The 20,567-nt window shown below is 48.1% G+C and overlaps 1 protein-coding gene across 2 annotated transcripts in view; it reads right to left on the reverse strand.

The window, feature by feature from the left end:
- RAB44 (RAB44, member RAS oncogene family) overlaps positions 1-18,741 on the reverse strand; it is a 387,835-nt gene extending 369,094 nt beyond the window's left edge. The window contains exon 1 of one of the 2 annotated variants that reach the window (XM_078644134.1): positions 18,620-18,741. The gene's annotated coding sequence lies outside the window, so the exon portion shown is untranslated. The remainder of the gene's footprint in view (positions 1-18,619) is intronic. The other variant, XM_078644135.1, reaches the window with a different exon arrangement.
- Positions 18,742-20,567: the final 1,826 nt, after the last annotated feature.

The raw sequence follows: 20,567 nt of genomic DNA on the forward strand, positions 1-20,567 counted from the left end.
CACATCAGGACAGTCCTTCTTCTTCGATCTTCCAGCTTTCTCCTAGGCATAGTGTCCTTCTTGTTTCCAGGACGATCTAATTTTCTGTAGTAAGGGGTCCTGTAGTTATACCCCTAAAAGTATTTTGTTCCCTTTGTGCAGGAGGGCTCTGAGCCAGTTCTAGGTGTTCCTTGAGCACTTTGTTTTCCTGGCCTCTCCTTTCCTTTCAGAGAGAGGGGCAGGGCCATCAGCTGCCCAGCAGGAGGTGGAGCCAGCATTGTGGAAGGCAGGCACAGCCCAGGTGCTACCCCCTCCCACCACTCTAGGTGCAGATGGAGCTATTCAGCCTATGGATGGCCCACTCAGACTCTGGGAGCCACCCAGCCCCTGCCCTTCAGAAACCAGACAGTCAATTCACAAACAGGCCAAGGCACACAGGAAGGTCAGAAAAGAGAACAGCAACTTTCTAAAAGTGCTGTTCTCAAACACAGGATTTAAAAAACACCTTTCCTAAAAGATGTGTTATTAAATTCTGAGTTCAGGGATACTAGACTTTTATGTCCTATCTTGCTCCTATGGGAAGATATGCTGGTAGCCACTGTAGCCAGCATTCCCCATGATAGCCTATGGGGCAAGATAGCCTTACAGTAATGAAAAACGAAAATGGCTGTAATTCACTACCAGGGCATGTCACCTGCACTAGTACATGGTCTACCTTTCACATACACTGCACCCTGCCCAAGGGGGTACCTTGGGCCTTCTACAGGGGTGACCAATGTGTACACAAAGGGAAGGGTTAGGCCTGGCCAGTGGGGACACTGATCAGGAGGACATGACAGTTCATGGACTGCACACAAGCACTGCGGTGGCAGGCCTGAGACACCATTTTAGGGCTACTCGTGTGGGTGGCACAATCAGTGCTACAGGCCCACAAGTAGCATTTGTTACCACCAGCCCTGGCACACTCAGTGACCTTTACTAGGGACTTCTTGGTGACACAAGTATGCCAATCATGGATAACTAATCACAATAACAATTTACACAGGAAGCACTTGCACTTTGACACTGAACAGCAGTGGCAAAGTGCCCAAAGCATCTAAACCAGCAAAAACGAAATCCAGCACAGCATCAAAAATACAGGAGGTAGAGGCAAAAAGATAAGGGGAAACCACACTAAAGATGCCAGGTCTAACATCCACCAATTGCTGACCCACCAAATTCAAGATGATATTCACATGGAAAGCCTCTTTGTCATAGATAGTAGCATTGGGGCAGAGTTCACTGGTGTCTGGCCAAGTGCCGAATTTGGCACCCACTACCAGCTGGGTCTCAGGTGACAATATTTTTAAAGAGTGGTAAAATACAATGGTGCAAGAGTGTGTAGCCACAAAATGTTGTCAGGAGAAGCAAGAGATTAGATATATTTTCCTAGACTTTTTAATATATTAAAATGTATATTCGGGAAGACTGAACTTAGTCTTCCTAGTGCATGTGCAATATAGACCATTTTTAACTTCTACCAGTGATATCGGCAGGCTTCTGCTTTCTTTAGGGGTTTTGTAGCTGACTACAAAAATAGTGAAAAATAAGTGACTGCATTGCGTAATAATTTCAGTGTCTGTTGGTTGCTTCGTTGGTGGTTAACTGTAGCGGAAATGACGAGCTAAATCACATTGGAATGGGATAGGCTCAAACTGATTCATGGATGTACATCCATGTTTTTTCTGCTTACTAAATGAATATGCTGAGACGTGGATTGTGACTCCACTGTGCCATGGTCAATCAGGCTGCACCTCATCAGACTAAAACATGCTTGTTGTAGTGCCTTGTGTTCCTGTTTAGAACGAGGCTGGACTGGCCCTTTTTGGGGTCTAGGCCAAGACTGATTTGCATAAGGTTGGTTCCTTTCTGTAAAGTCACAGACAAGCTGAAACATGATAAATGAAATTCACTCAACATACTTGCCAGTTGCACAGTATGAATGCAGTATTTTCACTAAACACGTTTGTGATATTATAAGGCAACTTTCAGCCAGAGACATGACAACTATGATTACATTACAGTTGAGGTTTTAATAATTACACACCGGCTTTCACATAAGCAACATATCGAAACATCCACAGTGCAATCCCTCTGTGAGAGGCCATCCCCAAGGGAGAGTTTGAAACTCATTGGGTAGCTACAGAGCCAAAGGACAACTGATAGTCAGGTAGTTAATTAGTTAGTTAGTTAGTTAGTTAGTTAGTTAGTTAGTTAGGTAGTTAGTTAGTTCTTGTGGGCGAGATGTGAAGGGTGAGAATGTCCTTCACACAGGAACAGTTCATACAGTGAAATTATTAAGTAATATGTAATATGATATATGAAGAGGAAAGGCAGTGTTATATTCAATATTATCAAGTTAAAAAATTTAGATGTAATATTTAGGCTAGGTAGGTCCCCACCTAAGAGTTCAAACATTGTCGAAAATACAACCTTTCACAGTTGGAAGAGTTATTCAAATTGCATTTTGTTCAGCTCTTTGCAACAATTCCATAGCACAGATTTGCCCTAATGTCCTGTAGGATTAAGTCTCACACGTCGGTGTACTTCTTTAGAATAATTACTGCTGACTGGTCCCACGACCAGCTGTCCCATGCTGCTGCACCACTCTGCTTCCTCCCCAATTCTCTGAGTGCTTTCTCTTGCCTCATTTTTTACTGCTTTTCCCATGTTTTTTTAGTGCTTTCTCCTGCTTTAGCCTCGTTTTTTACTGCTTTCTCCTTCCTTTCAGCCCATTATCTGAGCGCTTTCTGCTGCTTTTTCCTCATTTTTCACCGTTTCTCCTTGTCCAGAGGGACCAAGACATGGTTGTTCCAATGAACAGGGCAACACGAAGCAGCTAGCAACTCCATCGCCTTGAGACCCTCACGGGTGATTTGCCACTCTTTATAAATCCTGATTGATTTACTTTTTCTTTGGTGTGTTGATAGAATTAAAGTGTGAATAAATTAAACAGATATCGGGTTTGAGATGCTTTGGATCAAAGGGGGTTTGGTAACGAAATATCCTGAGCTTTGAAGAGGAAAATTGTATGTGTGAAATAGAGAGGGAAAATTTGACAACAGATCCGTTTGTCATTGGAAACTAGCCTACCTTGATCTGTTAAGTGGCGGTGTAGATGGATCGGGAAGGTTGAAGAGCATGCATGCTGGTGATTACGTTGAGAACATTGTTTGGATTTCAAGAAGTGTAGATTGCAAAGCCTAGGACTAAGATCTCATGGTAAACATGTTTCCGGGTTCATAGACGGTTATAAGCTATTTTTTTTTCAATGTCCAAATGAATTCCTAGGTTGCAGGTGGAGATGCCAGCTGTTATGATGTCACTGGGGATATTGCCAAATAATAAAAGCTCGTACATCATGTTATACTCCCCTTGGTAGGTTGCCATTGCCTACGCCACTTCTCAGATAAATCCGCTAGATACAGTTTACCTGAGTGAAGATCCATAAGGTGTTTGAAAAAACATATTGTAAATGACCTGCTATGACTTTCTTCATTTTCAGAAGGGGTGTAATTGTTCCTTGTGTTTTTTGTTTTATTTATGTTGTGCTGCTGGTACTCAAACTTCCCTGTTTTATGTTCACTCAAAGTAAGAGAAAATGAATATATATTTTTGACAGTTGTACTTTTGTTACTGCGAGGCTGCCGTACCAGCATGTGGGGTCGGCGCAGACCTGGTGAAGTGCCTCTATCACACTACACAAAAGCTTGCCGTGAGGTTTTCATCCTCATCTCCTAACCTATGGTAAGCATCTCTGAAGGAAATAATAGAACATATTTACTGACATGGTAAAGATTAAAAGTTTTACCATATCAGTGCAGTGCAGTGGTGCAGAGTTCAGTGGTACAGAGTAGAGTAGAGTGGCATACAGTACAGTGGCATAGAGTGCAGTGGTGCAGAGTAGAGTGGCATAGAATTGCACTGGTTGCCCATACTGTGGGTCAAGTACAAATACAAGTTCAAATCCCACCGCTGCCACCAATGTTAGATCTGGGGGTCTCTAGTTGGCAGAGGTAGGTACCACTGTCCAAATAGGGACCCTTGCTTCTAGTCAGGACAAGGAGATAACTCTCTGAGATAACCCCTGCTCGCCCTCTAGGTAGCTTGGCCTGAGCAGTCTAGGCTAATCAGAGGCAATGCGTAAAGTATTTGTACCAACACTCACAGTAACACAGTGAAAACACCACAAACTGATTCCACAACAGTTTAGAAAAATAAAGGTATTTATTCTAAAACTACACAAGACCAAAACGATAAAAATCCAACATACACAGTTCAAATATGGTTTCAAAAAGAGTTCTTAAGGTTGCGTTAAAATTCTTCAAGTTGCGGTAAAATAAACCACGGTTGCGTGAAAAGTTCACAGTTGCGTCACGTTTACTCACAGTACCTTTAGTTGCAACAAAGTTCCAAAAGCAGAAGCTGGTGCGGTGGAAAACAAGCGATGCGTTGCTCCTGAGACCCTGGGGAGGCGATGCGACAGCCCCGCTGCAGCAGCGGGCGTGTTGCGACGAATCCGGTCTGTATGGGGAGGAAGGCCACTTGTATGGATTCCGGTGCGTAGGTTCCGTAGGAAGTCTGTTCTCGCAAAGGCACGATGCGACGATCTCGTAGGTGCTGCGACGATCTCCGGGGCGACGATGCGCGGTCCAGCGGTGATCCTTTCTCTCGCAGCTCCTCGATGCGATGATTCTGCGACGACACTCGCAGCGACGTGATGCGGTCCGCAAGCAAGCGGTGCGGCGTTCTCACCCAGCGACGACAGGCTCTGCGACGATACTCGCAGCGATGTTCGATTCTCCCGCACCGGTCTGGTGCGTCCCGCAAACGGAGGATGCGACGTCTCTGGCAGCGGCGTCAGGCGCTGCGACGATCTCGACCTCCGTAGCGGCGGGAAACTTCTCGCACTGTCGGGGATGCGCTCCGCAAGCGAGCGATGCGACACTTTTCAATTTCAAAAGTCTCTCAAGCTTTAGAGTCAAGCTTCCCAGCACAGGTCCAACCTCCAGAGGCCCCACAACTGGATCAAGCACTCTAGGAGGGACAGAACTCACTCAGCAGAGTTCAGGGAAGCTGGGGGTGAAGTCCTTTTGTTCCTGGGACTTCAGAACAGGGAGCCAGCTCTTCTCAGGCCCTTGGAGATTCCTTTCAAGACAGGGGACACAGCTCACAGCAAAGTCCTTCCCCTCTCCTTGGCAGCAAAGCAACAGCAGGTCAGTCCAGCAGAGCAACAGCAAGACAATCTTCCTTCTTCAGAGTCAGCTTTCTCCTTGGCAGAGGTTCCTTCTTGATTTCCAGGATGATCTAATTTTCTGTTGTCAGGGGTCCTGTACTTATACCCCTAAAGTCTTTGTTCTCTTGGTGCATGTGGGCCCTGTGCCCGGTCTGAACCAGTTCTGGGTGGATCCTGAGCACTTTGTTTTGGTGGCTGCATCTTTCCTTTCAGAGTGAGGGGCAGGGTCCTCAGCCGCCCAGCAGGGGGGTGGAGCCAGCATTGTGGAAGGCAGGCACAGCCCTATTCAGCCCAGGTGCTAACTCCTCCCACCACTCAAGTCATTCAGCCTAGTGCTGACTCATCCATCCTGCCGGGGAGTTCCCCAGCCCCTGTCACTCACAAACCAGACAGTCAATACACAAACAGGCCCAGGCACACAGAAGGTTCAGACAAGAGAACAGCAACTTTCTAAAAGTGCTGTTCTCAAACACAGGATTTAAAAACAACCTTTCCTAAAAGATGTGTTATTAAATTCTGAGTTCAGGGATACTAGATACTTATGTCCTATCTTGTTCCTATGGGAAGAAATGCTGTTAACCACTGTAGCCAGCATCCCCCGTGTTAATCTATGGAGCAAGATAGCCTTACAATAGTGAAAAACGAAAATGGCTGTAATTCACTACCAGAACATGTTACCTGCACCAGTACATGCTCTACCTTTTACATACACTGCACCCTGCCCAGGGGGGTACCTTGGGCCTTCCATAGGGGTGACTGATGTGCACAAAAAGGGAAGGGTTAGGCCTGGTCAGTGGGGACACTGACCAGGAGGACATGGCAGTTCTAAACTGCCCATAGGCACTGCAGTGGCAGGCCTGAGACACCATTTTAGAGCTACTCATGTAGGTGGCACAATCAGTGCTGCAGGCCCACTAGTAGCATTTGTCATCACCAGCCCTGGCACACCCAGTGCACTTTACTAGGGACTTCATGGTGATACAAATATGCCAAACATGTATATTCAATCAGAATAACAATTTACACAGGGAGCACTTACACTCTGGCACTGGTCAGCAGTGGCAGAGTGTCCAAAGCATCTAAACCAGCAAAAACGAAATCCAGCACAGCATCAAAAATACAGGAGGTAGAGGCAAAAAGATAGGGGAAACCACGCCAAAGATGCCAGGTCTAACACGTGTCCCCTCCAGCTGAAAATGGGGAGAACTACCCACCCTCTTGGGAGTTCTCTTCACTAAGGCGGAAAAACCTGGACAGACCATCAGCGTTGGCGTGTTCCGTACCAGGGCGGTGTTCCACCGTAAAGTCCATTCCCTGTAGGGAGATGGACCACCTCAACAGCTTTGGGTTCTCACCCCTCATATGCATTAACCATCTGAGGGGCCTGTGGTCGGTCTGAACACGGAAGTGCGTCCCAAACAGGTAGGGCCTCAACTTTTTCAGAGCCCAGACCACAGCAAATGCTTCTCTCTCAATCGCACTCCACCTCTGTTCCCTGGGGAGTAGTCTCCTGCTAATGAAGGCTACCGGCTGGTCTCCTCCCTCCTCAGTGATCTGTGAGAGTACTGCTCCCACACCATGCTCTGAAGCGTCTGTCTGAACTATGAACTCACGAGAAAAGTCAGGTGCCTTGAGCACCGGCGCTGTGCACATAGCAGTTTTCAGGGTTTCAAAAGCAGTTTGGCAGGCGTCAGTCCAGTCAACTCTTTTGGGCAACTTCTTGGAAGTGAGTTCTGTCAAAGGGGCGACAATGGTGCCGTAGCCCTTGACAAAACGCCTGTAATACCCGGTGAGTCCTAAAAAGGCTCTCACCTCTGTCTGGGTCTTGGGGGGCTCCCAAGCCAGAATGGTATCAATCTTGGCCTGTAGGGGCGCCACCTGGCCGCTCCCCACCTGGTGTCCCAAATACACCACAGATCCCTGCCCTATCTGGCACTTGCTGGCCTTGATAGTGAGGCCTGCCCTTTGCAGAGCCTTCAACACTTCGCAGAGGTGTTGCAGATGTTCCTCCCACGTGGAGCTGAACACAGCAATGTCATCCAGGTATGCGGCGCTGAATTCCTCCAGCCCGGTCAGTACCTGGTTAACCAGCCTCTGGAATGTGGCAGGGGCATTCTTCAACCCAAAGGGCATGACACGGAACTGGAAGTGCCCCTCTGGCGTTGAAAATGCAGACCTCTCTTTGGCCCCATCAGTTAAGGCAATCTGCCAGTACCCCGAAGTCAAATCAAATGTACTGAGGTAGCGGGCAGCTCCTAACCGATCCACGAGCTCATCAGCTCTGGGGATGGGGTGTGCGTCAGTCTTCGTGACCGCATTGAGCCCACGGTAGTCCACGCAAAACCGGAGTTCTGTGGGGCCACCGGGGGTAGCAGCTTTCTTGGGGACCAAGACCACTGGGCTAGCCCAGGGGCTGCTGGAGGGCTCAATCACCCCTAGCGCCAACATCTTGGAAACCTCTTCCTTGATGCTGGCCCTGACCTTGTCAGCTACCCTGTAAAATTTCTGTTTCACAGGCAGACTATCTCCAGTGTCCACATCATGGACGCACCAGTTGGTGACTCCTGGGGTCAGGGAGAACAGGGAGGAGAACTGACCCAACACTTGGCGACAGTCACTCTGCTGTTCTGGGGTCAGGGTGGGCGAGAGGACCACACCATCCACTGACCCATCTTGCTCCTTAACTGCCAGGAGGTCAGGGAGAGGATCACTGTCCTCTTCCATTCCTGCATCTGTAGCCAGGAGCATGGTTACTTCAGACCTCTTAAAGTGGGGTTTGAGGCGGTTCACGTGCAAGACTCTCAGGGGCTGCCTGGGAGTCTTCATGTCAACCAGGTAGGTTACCTCGCTCTTCCTTTCCACCACCTCATATGGCCCAGTCCACTTGTCTTGGAGCGCACAAGGCTCCACTGGTGCCATCACCCACACTTCCTGCCCAGGTTGAAATTCGACCAGAGTGGTATTCTGGTCATACCATCTCTTCATTTCTTCCTGGCTTGCTTCCAGGTTCGCCTGAGCGAGCTTCCTGAAGCGTTGTGTCTGGTTGCGGATGGCCAGCACATAGCTGAACACATCCTGGGGGGTTTTCCCACGGGACTTTTCCCAACCCTCCTTCACCAGTGAGAGAGGTCCTCTAACAGGGTGGCCATACAGGAGTTCGAAGGGACTGAACCCTAAGGACTTCTGAGGCACCTCCCTGTAGGCAAACAACAGGCATGGTAACAAGACGTCCCACTTACGTCTCATGGGCTCCGCTAGGCCCATAATCATACCTTTCAGGGTCCGGTTGAACCTTTCAACCAACCCATTTCCTTGCGGGTGGTAAGGAGTGGTGAACTTATAAGTTACCCCACACTCCTCCCACAGAGACTTCATATACCTAGAGATGAAGTTGGTACCCCGGTCGGAGACCACCTCTCTGGGGAACCCCACACGGGAAAAGATCCCCATCAATGCACGGCCCACCACGGGTGCTGTGATTGTCCGGAGAGGGACTGCTTCCGGGTACCGAGTGGCATGGTCCACCAAGACCAGGATGAACCTGTTGCCTAAGGCTGTCTTGGGATCCAGGGGCCCTACGATGTCTATGCCCACCCGCTCGAAAGGGGTGCTCACCACTGGGAAGGGCTGAAGGGGGGCCTTCAGCTTCATTCCAGTCTTGCCACTGGCTTGACAGGTTTGGCAAGATCTGCAAAAGGAACCAACGTGCTTTCTCATCTGGGGCCAGTGAAAGTGGGTGACAAGCCGGTTTAGGGTCTTGTCTTGCCCCAGATGTCCTGCAAGAGGCACGTCATGAGCCAGACCCATTAGGAAGTTTCTGAAGCGCTCGGGTACCACCAGCACACGGGCTGCACCGGGCTCATCAAACTTAGGCTCACTATACAACAAGTCATCTTCCCAGTAGATAAAGTGATCTCTGGCTGCTCCACCTGCTGCCTGGTCTACCGCCTGTTGCCGCAGACCCTCGAGGGAAGGGCATTCTTTCTGCGCCTGGCAGAATTCCTCCCTGGAGGGACCACCTTCTTGCTGCCAATGGGTCAGCTCAGGCAATTCTCCCAGTTCGGCTACCTGTTCCCCTGTAGGTTCCAGGGCATCCCCCTCAGGTTCTGCTCCTTCCTGGACCGTGGGAACGGCTGGGGCTGGTTTCCCGCGCCCTCGGCCTCTTCCTCTCCTGGCAGGTCTCTGGGCCACTGTTTCAGGCTCCAGTTCTGCTGAATCACCCTTACTGGCTGCCATAGCACGCGTGGTCACACAGATCCACGCAGGCAGACCCAACATCTCCAAGTGAGTTCTGTGTTCTACATCCTTCCATGGAGAACTCTCCAGGTCGTTACCTAACAGACAGTCTACAGGCAAGGCATCACTGACAACTACCTCCAAAAGACCAGAGACTCCTCCCCATGCAAAGGGAACTTTCGCCAGCTTGCAGAGGCGCACTGAACTGTCAGCTGCCACTACAGGGCGGAGTACACCAGGGATGATTTGCTCTTCAGACACCCACTGACACCTCACGGATGTCACGCTGGCTCCTGTGTCTCTCAAAGCCTCAACCTCCCTCCCATTGATGGTCACCTTCTGCCCATATTTCTTAGTGTTAGAGGGCAGTAAGGTTTCCTGGGCCATCTCTTGGTCTCCTAGAGAGACAAGGGTCATAACCGCTAACTCCCCCCAATCACTAGAAACCAAATCCCCTCCCAAAGCTACACTAGCTAACGCTGGGGTGGGGGCACCAGTGGGTGCTTGCTTCTTCTTGGGACATTTTGGAGCTATGTGGCCCACCTCATTGCAGTGATAGCAGGTAGGTGGGCCCCTGTTGTCTTTATTGTCCCGCCTGCCCTTAGAGGGCCATGGCTGCTTAGGTTTGGGGGTTTGGGATTCCTTTCCCTGGGAACTATTTTGGGGCCCTTCTGAGAACTCCTTTTGGTTACCCTTGTCCCCCCCACTCTTCTGCTGGGGACCCTGCCCACCTTTGGCTGTGGTACCCACAATTCCTCTGTGGACCCTGGTACTGGTCCAGCGGTCCGCCTCCTTAGCAAGCTCAATGGGGTCTGTCAGCTTGCTGTCTAAAAGATGCTGGCGCAGCTCTGGAACACAAAGACTACTCAAGTGCTCCCAACTGATTAAATGCAACAACCCCTTAAAATCAGTTACTTTACTGCCCTTCATCCAACCTTCCAGTGCACGCGAGTACAAATTCACACACTCCATCCAAGTCTCAGACTCTTTCTTCTTGGAGTTCCTAAACTGCAGTCTGTACTGCTCTGGGGTAAGGCCATACCTGAGACATAAGGCCTCCTTCATATTGGGGTAGGTCATGGCACCTGCTAATTCTAAGGGCTCTAGAGCACTCCTCCCAGATGCCTCAAAATGTTTCCACAGGCCCGCCCCCCAATGCTGATCAGGCACACCATTCATCTTCAATGCAATTTCATACGAAGTGAACCAGGCATAAATATCCTCACCCCTATGGTAATTCTGTACCAGGTCCTTGGGAATATATACTTTACCCCCATGCACTGGCTGCGCGCTGCCACCATTAGAACTGGCATCCACCTCCTTGGCTTTAAGATCCAGTTCTCTCATGCTCAACTCATGAGCCAAAAGCAATTTCTTCTCTTCTAAGGCGCGGGCACTTTTGCTCTCCTCCGCCGCCTTTTCTCTCTCTTTATCCATTTCAAATTGCTTCATTTGCATTCTCATTTTCATGACTTCCAATTCATATTCTCTTACTCTCTGATTTTCTTGTAACTCTTCTGGGGTGAGGCCCCTACCGGAGTGGTTGCTGCCAGCTCCTGAGCCTACTCTGCCCACTGGCAGATCTTTGATTTGAAAACCATTTTCTACATCCACATCATCTTCTCCCTCTTGTGCCTCCCAATGGGCCATCAAGATTTTCTGCAGCTCCTCCTTTCTGTAGGCGCTTTTTATGGGGCACTCAAACTCAAGGCAGAATTTCCTAAGTTGCTCAACTTTGTATGAATACAAATCTCCAATGGCAAACTCCATCTCTACTTCTGCCTCTTTACTGGGTGCCTTCCCATGCACAGACATGATGTGTTGAAGAGTTACTCAAAAATAGAAAAATCAAAACCAAAAACCAGTAGTATGCGGTGGCGTAGTGGTCTGCACTCACTAGTGATGTACACCAATTACTGTGGGTCAAGTACAAATACAAGTTCAAATCCCACCGCTGCCACCAATGTTAGATCTGGGGGTCTCTAGTTGGCAGAGGTAGGTACCACTGTCCAAATAGGGACCCTTGCTTCTAGTCAGGACAAGGAGATAACTCTCTGAGATAACCCCTGCTCGCCCTCTAGGTAGCTTGGCCTGAGCAGTCTAGGCTAATCAGAGGCAATGCGTAAAGTATTTGTACCAACACTCACAGTAACACAGTGAAAACACCACAAACTGATTCCACAACAGTTTAGAAAAATAAAGGTATTTATTCTAAAACTACACAAGACCAAAACGATAAAAATCCAACATACACAGTTCAAATATGGTTTCAAAAAGAGTTCTTAAGGTTGCGTTAAAATTCTTCAAGTTGCGGTAAAATAAACCACGGTTGCGTGAAAAGTTCACAGTTGCGTCACGTTTACTCACAGTACCTTTAGTTGCAACAAAGTTCCAAAAGCAGAAGCTGGTGCGGTGGAAAACAAGCGATGCGTTGCTCCTGAGACCCTGGGGAGGCGATGCGACAGCCCCGCTGCAGCAGCGGGCGTGTTGCGACGAATCCGGTCTGTATGGGGAGGAAGGCCACTTGTATGGATTCCGGTGCGTAGGTTCCGTAGGAAGTCTGTTCTCGCAAAGGCACGATGCGACGATCTCGTAGGTGCTGCGACGATCTCCGGGGCGACGATGCGCGGTCCAGCGGTGATCCTTTCTCTCGCAGCTCCTCGATGCGATGATTCTGCGACGACACTCGCAGCGACGTGATGCGGTCCGCAAGCAAGCGGTGCGGCGTTCTCACCCAGCGACGACAGGCTCTGCGACGATACTCGCAGCGATGTTCGATTCTCCCGCACCGGTCTGGTGCGTCCCGCAAACGGAGGATGCGACGTCTCTGGCAGCGGCGTCAGGCGCTGCGACGATCTCGACCTCCGTAGCGGCGGGAAACTTCTCGCACTGTCGGGGATGCGCTCCGCAAGCGAGCGATGCGACACTTTTCAATTTCAAAAGTCTCTCAAGCTTTAGAGTCAAGCTTCCCAGCACAGGTCCAACCTCCAGAGGCCCCACAACTGGATCAAGCACTCTAGGAGGGACAGAACTCACTCAGCAGAGTTCAGGGAAGCTGGGGGTGAAGTCCTTTTGTTCCTGGGACTTCAGAACAGGGAGCCAGCTCTTCTCAGGCCCTTGGAGATTCCTTTCAAGACAGGGGACACAGCTCACAGCAAAGTCCTTCCCCTCTCCTTGGCAGCAAAGCAACAGCAGGTCAGTCCAGCAGAGCAACAGCAAGACAATCTTCCTTCTTCAGAGTCAGCTTTCTCCTTGGCAGAGGTTCCTTCTTGATTTCCAGGATGATCTAATTTTCTGTTGTCAGGGGTCCTGTACTTATACCCCTAAAGTCTTTGTTCTCTTGGTGCATGTGGGCCCTGTGCCCGGTCTGAACCAGTTCTGGGTGGATCCTGAGCACTTTGTTTTGGTGGCTGCATCTTTCCTTTCAGAGTGAGGGGCAGGGTCCTCAGCCGCCCAGCAGGGGGGTGGAGCCAGCATTGTGGAAGGCAGGCACAGCCCTATTCAGCCCAGGTGCTAACTCCTCCCACCACTCAAGTCATTCAGCCTAGTGCTGACTCATCCATCCTGCCGGGGAGTTCCCCAGCCCCTGTCACTCACAAACCAGACAGTCAATACACAAACAGGCCCAGGCACACAGAAGGTTCAGACAAGAGAACAGCAACTTTCTAAAAGTGCTGTTCTCAAACACAGGATTTAAAAACAACCTTTCCTAAAAGATGTGTTATTAAATTCTGAGTTCAGGGATACTAGATACTTATGTCCTATCTTGTTCCTATGGGAAGAAATGCTGTTAACCACTGTAGCCAGCATCCCCCGTGTTAATCTATGGAGCAAGATAGCCTTACAATAGTGAAAAACGAAAATGGCTGTAATTCACTACCAGAACATGTTACCTGCACCAGTACATGCTCTACCTTTTACATACACTGCACCCTGCCCAGGGGGGTACCTTGGGCCTTCCATAGGGGTGACTGATGTGCACAAAAAGGGAAGGGTTAGGCCTGGTCAGTGGGGACACTGACCAGGAGGACATGGCAGTTCTAAACTGCCCATAGGCACTGCAGTGGCAGGCCTGAGACACCATTTTAGAGCTACTCATGTAGGTGGCACAATCAGTGCTGCAGGCCCACTAGTAGCATTTGTCATCACCAGCCCTGGCACACCCAGTGCACTTTACTAGGGACTTCATGGTGATACAAATATGCCAAACATGTATATTCAATCAGAATAACAATTTACACAGGGAGCACTTACACTCTGGCACTGGTCAGCAGTGGCAGAGTGTCCAAAGCATCTAAACCAGCAAAAACGAAATCCAGCACAGCATCAAAAATACAGGAGGTAGAGGCAAAAAGATAGGGGAAACCACGCCAAAGATGCCAGGTCTAACAGGATCCATTTCAAATCCCTGTGTACCGTGTTCAAGGCTGCACATGGCTTAGGTCCTAAACCCCTTCAGACCAAATTCAAGTGGTATGAACCTACACGGACCCTCCGTTCCTCATCCACCAATTCTCCTTAGTATACCCAGGATCAGGAAAGCCACTCAGGGTGGCAGAGCCTTTAGCATAGCGGCAGCCCACCTCTGGAATAGCCTTCCCCTGTCAATTAGGAAAACCAACAAACTGATGCTCTTCCGCAAAAGGATAAAGACTTGGCTATTTCCTAATGTCACACCTCCATAAAGCCTCTCCCCTCATTTCTGCCCTCACTGCTCAGCCCCTCAGATGCATTTTTCAGCGCCAGGATGCCCGTAGGGTTACAGCGCGCTTTAGAAATGATATAAATAAATAAATAAATAGAGTGCCACGGCATAGAGTGGTGCAGAGTAGAGTGGGGTAGGGTGGTGCAGAGTAGAGTGGCATAGAGTAGTGCAGAGTAGAGTACAGTGTCGTACAGTGCATTGGCATACAGTGCAGTAGCATAGAGTGGAGTTCTGCAGAATAAAGTGGCCCAGAGTGGAGTGATGCAAAGAAGAGGGCATAGAGAGAATTTGTGTAGAGTGCATTGGCGTAGCATGTATTGGCTTAGAGTGCAGTAACATAGAGTGACGTAGCATGGTGCAGAGTAGAGTATAGTGCCGTAGAGTGCAGTGGCATAGAGAGCAGTGCTACAGAGTGAAATGGCGTAGAGTGGAATGATACAGAGTAGAATGGCGTAGAGTACAGAGGTGTAAAGTGCATTGGCAAAGAATGCAGTAGTGCAGAGTAGAGTGGCATAGAGTTCAGTGGCACAGAGTGCAGTGCTGCAGAGTAGAGTGTTGTAGAATGCATTGGAGTAGAGTGCATTGGCGTAGAGTAGAGTGTCATAGAGTAGAGTGGTGTAGAATAGATTGGTGCAGAGTAGAGTGCAGTGGCTTACAGTGCAAAGGCTTAGTGTATATTTGATTCAGTGTAGAGCGAAGTGACACAGAGTGCCATGGTGTAGAACAGCGTAGAGTGCAGTGACTTAGAGTAGATTGGTTCAGAGTAGAGTGAAGTGGCATTGAGTGGAGTGGTGCAGGGTAGAGCGAAGTGGCTTAGAGTGGAGTGGTGCAGGATAGAGTGCAGTGGTGTACAGTAGAGTGGCGTGGAGTAATGGCATAAAGTAGAGTGCAGTGGAACGAAGTGCAGTTTTTCTGAGTAGATTAGAGTGGCATAGAGGGGAGTGATACAGAGTGGAGTGCATTAGTGTAGAGTGTATTGGCATAGAGTGCAGTGGCGGAGAGTGAAGTGTTGCAGAGTGGAGTAGAGTGGAGTGACATAGAGTGAATTGTTCAGAGAAGATGAATAGTCTAGATTGGAGTGGTTTAGAATGCAGTGGCAAAGAGTGCAATGGTGTAGAGTAGAATGGCATAGAGTGCATTGGCATAGATTAGAGTAGTGCAGTGTAGAGTAGAATAGAGAGGCATAGAGTGCAGTGGCATAGAATGGAGTAGTGCAGAGTAGAATAAAGTGCAGTGACGTGGTGTAAAGTGGAGTGGTGCAGAGGAGACTGCATTGTCATAGAGTGGAATATGCATGGTGTGGTAGCACAAGTCTATTACAGACAAAACACATCTTCAATTGAAATCACCATTACATTTGCACAGACATACAGTTTCACTGATTAAAGTATACAGGGCACAAACAATAATGTGTGAAAATGTCAGCACCTAGTGTTCTGATCTGTTTGGATCATTTTAAAATATTTGTTTGCCCCACCCTTCAGAATTACCAAAAGATGTGCTTCGTTTGGGCTTTTCTAATTCTGAAATATCCGCACAGCTCATTTACAGACATTTAAGTTTTGTTGTATGCAAGATACAAAATAACATGTACAGTCTTCCTCAAGCAATCCCCAGAGCCACCATGATTGTCACATAAATCCTCTCACTCTGAAGTCAGAGAAAGAAAAGTAAATACCAAACTCCCTGGAAGAGCGAAAGTCTGCCTTTGAATGCACAGCAAATGTGACAAGATAAGAACAAGATTTAAAGGCAGTGGCGTAGCTTGGGGGACGGGGTATGTCCCGGGTGGCACTTTTTGGGGGGGGCGGCGTGTGAGGTGGAAATTTCAGCAAACGCAAGGTAAGTGGTTTTCTTTTTTTTAATGTTATCTTCACTTGTCGTTGTCTGTCAACTCCCCCCACCCTGTCCCATCCCCCCCCACTCTTACCTTCACTGGCCGTCACTGGGTGGAAAGCTCAAGGACCGCACTGGGCGGCAAAAGCTCTAGCTACACCACTGTTTAAAACCTGTTTACAGAAATCGAGCTCTGATGGGGGACTAAGGTAAATAGGGTTTGGGCAACTGAAGGGATGAACTCGAGCTGGACGGACTAAGACAAATAGAGCCAGCAAATAGATTGCAAGCAAATGTGAGTTACAAACCACAAAGCCAATGGTAAGCAACGGGTGGTTGCATTCCCAGGGAAGCTTTACAAATTTCCTCAGGATGTCATTAGCAAACCAGACAGTTGTGCTATCTGGTAGACTTTGACCTAAAAAGCGAGTATTTGAATAGGTGTGTTTTATTTACAAACCAGCGAACAGCCACTGAAAATGTGTTGAACGATTAAAAAAAATAGCATAACCAAATTATTTACCATTTCAAAATCACACGAGGCAAAGTGATCTGACACAGATTACAAAAATTATTTGGAAGACAACTCAAAGGTATTCTTTTGTTATCGACCTCGGGCTATGGAATATGCACCAGAGGCCTGAAACTCACACGCAGGCCTCTACATAGGTGTATGAGTCTGGAATTTGCAAAAATTTAGCAAAAAAAAACATTCCTGACGATTTTGTTTTTTCAAAACATGTTGCTGCCACCTGCTTAGTGGCTGACCAGAGCAGTTCTTACCTATGGACTGTGCATCAAATAGACCATTTGGGCATGAAACCTTAAATCTTTGTAAATGTGCCGGAAGCGCTCACACTCTCGGTTACATTGTTCACAATGTGTACACCCCAAGAAACATAAACGTCTCCGGATGTTCTTGTACCTATTTATTTCGAGCCCTGTGGAGGGTACTTACTCTGAAAAGCTAGAATGAATAGGGCACAGCCAATCACGTGATGGACACTTGAGAATTATAAACGTAGATTAGAGGTAGTAATTTACAGAGTGTGACTTAGAAAATAGTCCTGAGCAAAGTAAGTGTCCCTCATTTGCGTATCAGATCCAAAAAGTGGCCGAGACTTGCTGTACAGGTGTTTTCACGGGTTTGGGAGGCTGCATGCGTTTGTGCTTGCTGGAGGCAATGTGGAAAACATCAGGTAAATCACATTTAAAACCGCCCCATCAGGCCATAAAACAGGCCCCACAACCAACCGAAAAATAAAACGGCCCACATACAAACCTGTCATACCAGCCCTAGTGGCACCGCCAGAGAGCTCTATAGGCCAGTCCGACCCTGGCAGTAATGGTAGCAGCTCCTCGCCTCCTGCCCAGAGACGTTTTACGGCATGGGCAATGGGGGCTCTGGTCTAGGTCCCCAGTCTTTAAGCGGGACCCCAAATAGGCCCATTTATGCGAGTCTTGCCCTGATGACCTTGAATATTTCCTTAACTGATTGTTTTAAATACTGTTTCCTTTAATTTATTTTTTAACATGGATAATTTGTAAGTCTACAATAGCCATTTTGCAGAGAAAAGTTTTATGTGTCTTGTAATATCCACTACAAAAAGTTTCTTTTAGACCAAAACAGGGCGTTACATGAAAAATTGGAGGATGTAACACAGATTAGTGAGCTGCTGCTGTGTTACAATATTGAAAGCACACATCACTGTCCCTGAATATTAGATGTAAACACATCTGATGAGTGTGCCTGTGCGATGTCAGTGACCTGAAAGGGCTGAAATTGGATCATAAATTCAAAGCTGATCCGAACAAGGGCCCCCAAATGCATTTGGCCCAGGGCCCCCACAATCCTTAAGATGTGGTACTGCCAGCCCTTGGTTACTCAGGTACTCCCGGGCGACACTTGCTACCCCGAGACTCAGTGGCCACGAAGGAAGTAGCAGATACAGGAAGTAAACATCCCTCAGAGAACAGATTGTTTTCTGTAGTTTTCACTTCATGTCCTTCCAATGCCCTTCCGGAGCAAACAGGAGTTTAAGGGTGGGACAAGGGGTCGATCTGTGCCATCAGCAGGAGTCAAAGTGCGCAGGACTTTGATTCTGGCATTTGGTGATTCGACGTCGGTGTCGATAGAGGAACTATACGCATTTCGATGCGGGGAAAGCGTTCTCCCCTCCCCACCCACCCCTCGGCTAGTTTCAGCGAGAGACCCTTGCGTTATGGGGGAATCTATAGGCCTTGCCCCAAATTACTTGAAAAGTGTGAGCAGATGGAATCCAGCTGAGAAGCTTGAAAACCTCTTAAATGTAAACGAGTGGCAGCAAAGAAGTGGAATTAAAACAATCCGTCCCTCCTCTAGGGAAGCCGAAGGCTGGATGCAGCCAGAGTGAGGCTGAAGACATGTGGAGCCTCGAGGTGTGGAGAGGAACAGGGGAAACATTAATGGGTCTTTTTCTGACAGCACGTCCCAGGTCTCTTCACAACACCAACACATCGCTGCAGAGAAGAACAGTTCCTATCACAGGGCCCAGTGTTCACTTTAGCTCAGCAAATCTTATACATGGCAAAGAATGTCCTTCTCTTACCCGCTAAGTGCTCCTTCGAGGCGCTCTCCTCATAGCGTAGTGCAAGTGTGCCTAAGTCGCTTCAGAGCTTGCGTTTATTTCTTGCTCAAGATGACATTTCCGTGGCCCAGATAGAGCCTCGCAGTTTTTTTCAGTTTCCTCTGTAAGCAGAAGTATCTCTAACTGCCACTGAGTCCTGACTTCCGCACAACTAGGGTTTCACTACTTAAACAGCCTAACAATAAAAACCCAACTTTGCCAAATCATTTCCTTCGACTTGATAAGGATTGTGATTCTATACATATATATTTACTGAAAAAGCCAAAGCAGGCTTATGGCTAGCTTTTATTATAAAACCTCAATGCATGTTAAAAAAAACCAGAAATTCTCCCCAGTTAAAATGCAGTTATAGTTCCGAATTTCAACCAAAAAAACAATTAGGGCTTAAATACGAAGCATCTCGGGCAGACTTAAGTCCACCCGACACCATTTCGGTCCTGGGACCGACTGACCACTGGTCGACGGTCCAACTGTCTAATTAGGAATGCGAGTGAACATTGTTCAGTCGCATTCCTACATTTTTCTATAGGAGCATGCATTACGGCCGTAAACTGGCTGTAATACATCCTCCCATATGGAACTGGAGGGCCCTGTTGATCCCTGCATCCCGTGGCCACGGGGTGCAGGGATCTACGGCCCCCAAATGGCCCCCAACCGGAGGCCGCACACACAAGAGAGGTCTGCTGGAGGCCCCCAAACACACTTTCTGACATTTTTTCCATGTCGGACAGGATGGCATGAAAACCATACCGGAAACCATGCATCGTAATCCCAAAGGCGGAAAGATCAGTCATTTGGAATTATGAGCCTGTTCCGACTGGCCAATGGGTTTCAATTCTATGGGCTGATACATAATTAGCCGGTCGGAAATGAAACCGACGATGGGCGGTCGGAATGCCTCCAACCGCCATTGTAATCAGCCCCTAAATTCAGAAATTATGGTTAGCAGCACAATCAATAATTGGCACAACAGCAGTGCAAACCATACAATATACACCCAATGCAATGCTCATGACTTCACCCACAATGAAATCCATGCAATTAGTTACAAATGTTATAAATCATGTTAGTGATACAAATTGCCCTCCAATATTCTCTTGTAACAACAGTACTCCAAACTGGAAAAATAGCAAATCATTCTAAATGTGCTAGCAGCAGAAATATTGTACCTCAATTGTCTGCAACTGTGCAGTGGAACACACACAAAGGTATCCCCTTTGATCCACGATGGCTGCCTTCTCCAAACAACATGAGAGTGTGAGGATTCCTTGGAATCATACTTTTTTCTGTCTGATGACATCATGTAAAGTAATCTTCACAAGAGCAACGCCTTTCACCAGGCGTTGTCGACCCTCAGCAACCACTGCCAGCCTTTCCATCCTTGAAATGATCTCAGCAGGAGTGAGTTTGGAGTGTTCCACCTCTGCACCCGCTGAGTCCTGACGAGTAAGTAACGCATCAGGGCAGCTGCACTGTCATATCCCATGTTGAGTGAGATGATCTATCATGTTACTGCCATGCTCCACAAATTTGGGGTTTGTCACACATGAACCCTCTGAGTGTCAAACAGTTCATTCTATTTAGGCGTTTTTCCTCACAGCACATGCGCTGTATCTGCAAACCACATTTCAAGGTCAACACTAGTCTTTCTTAGTAATTGTGTTACATTCATTGTGTTTCTGGAATTCATGAACTGTGTAAACTTAGAAAGTGTGCTGCTTAGAATAAAATGTGAGGTTCTTCATCATAGCAGATCACACAAGACTAGTGGGCAGACACGTTGTAAACAGGGGATAACTATTTCACTGTGCAGGGCTTGGCAGTCTTAAGTAACCTCAAGGGCTGCTTTAAGAAATGTTTGTATAGTTCCTGGAGTTCACATAGGCGCATAACCAAACCTTGTTTCATA

The sequence above is a fragment of the Lissotriton helveticus genome, chromosome 5_1, assembly GCF_964261635.1.
Source record: "Lissotriton helveticus chromosome 5_1, aLisHel1.1, whole genome shotgun sequence".
Lineage (NCBI taxonomy): Eukaryota > Metazoa > Chordata > Amphibia > Caudata > Salamandridae > Lissotriton > Lissotriton helveticus.